This window comes from Bubalus kerabau, chromosome 10 (genome assembly GCF_029407905.1).
Source record: "Bubalus kerabau isolate K-KA32 ecotype Philippines breed swamp buffalo chromosome 10, PCC_UOA_SB_1v2, whole genome shotgun sequence".
NCBI lineage: Eukaryota > Metazoa > Chordata > Mammalia > Artiodactyla > Bovidae > Bubalus > Bubalus kerabau.
Window position 1 is genome coordinate 28,162,886 of NC_073633.1, and position 1,548 is coordinate 28,164,433.

At 39.7% G+C, this 1,548-nt stretch overlaps 1 pseudogene; it reads right to left on the reverse strand.

Annotated features, from left to right (window-relative positions):
• Positions 1–213: 213 nt before the first annotated feature.
• Positions 214–785, reverse strand: LOC129621948 (T cell receptor delta variable 1-like; annotated as a pseudogene).
• Positions 786–1,548: the final 763 nt, after the last annotated feature.

Sequence of the window (1,548 nt, forward strand, 5' to 3'; positions counted from 1 at the left end):
AATATATTAGTAGAAAATTACTCTGGACACCTGTTTCCAAATAACGTAGAAGGTGCCTTTAACTAGAACTAAATCTTCTGATCCAGACCACAACTTAAATAACCACAGGACTATCATTTCTTGTCTGGGGTCTGTGGGTGTGCATTTCAGGTGGGGTCTTACAGCAGAGGGGCTTTCTCTTGCTAAGCTCCGGGGTTTTTACAGCTTTTCCTATTACTTCAAGCACTGTGAGTCACAGAGAGCACAGAAGTACTTTGCAGAGTCTTCCAGTTTTAAGGCTGAAATGGTGAGGCTGATGAATTTATCTGCTTTCTTAAAGTTTACAGAGTAGCGGTCTTTCCTTGCATTTGTCACTTATGAACCCTGACGAATAACGTAAGTCATCTGTCCACTGGGAAGTTGCTTGTACCAGTAAAGGTAGTAATAGCTCCAACTTGTTTCATACCGACAATTCAGGGTGACTGACTGCCCCACGTGGCTGGATACATCTGACTGGTCTTGAGTAACTTTCTGGGCCACACCAGATCCTGTGGGGAAAAAAATCAGAAAACAAAGATGAGGCAATGAATAAAATAGTGTAGGAGTTATTTAGGATCCAAGGACAAAAAATTGAAATCATAAGATGCCTGCTTTTCTCCAGTCCTCCTTTCCTCCCCAAGTCCCTGTGAAGCTCCACGTGTCTGTGTGCAGGCCTTTCACCCTGAACACTCGCACCCACGTTTGGAAGCCTCCCTACCAGAGAAGGTGATGACCAGGAACACCCAGAGCAGACTGGAGAGCGGCATGAGGCGTGGATTTCCCTTCACAAATGTGCTCAGTTCTGCCTCAAGCTGAGAGTTCAGTGTCTTTGAGTGCCTGGCAGCACAAATACATACTACCCCGAACCTGTGTGACTCCCCGCAACAGGAAGTGGGGGCTGTCATGTTCATAGACCACGTGGTCTGTGCACACATGGGAAAAAGTCTGGCTCACCACAAACTTTACTTTGTCTTCTTGTCTTTCCCTGGTCATTAAATTAGGCAGATCCTGAAAGAAGGCATGAAAAAAGCAATCAGTATTAAAATTTGAGCAGAGGAGAACTGAATATTAGACAAGTTGACGTACATTGATAATTATTCAGCAAAATAGTTTTGCCATCCTATTTAAGATATAATTTACTATAGCCTATGAAACTTTCTGTAATCTACTAACAGGTCATTCATTTAGTCTATTCTTAATTTTATCCATCCAGAATGTAATGAGTCTTTTAAAAAACTTACAGATCTTAGGCTTCTTGGTGAATGGAAATTTTATTCAAAATCATTAACATATCTCTGTCTTTGTATTGAGTTTTGTGACTCTATTTAGGTTTCTCAATAAATAAAATTACTTCATCATGAAATGACAAAAATAAAATCAGTTCATCTGACTTTCAGAGTCTATTCAGTTTTAAATTTTGAATGAAATTATACAGGAATAAAATATTCTTTTGAAATTTCAAATTGAGTCTTATTTATTAGACTTTGAGGAAGATCAGTATATTCAATCCTGTCCCCTCCACAAGTAGAA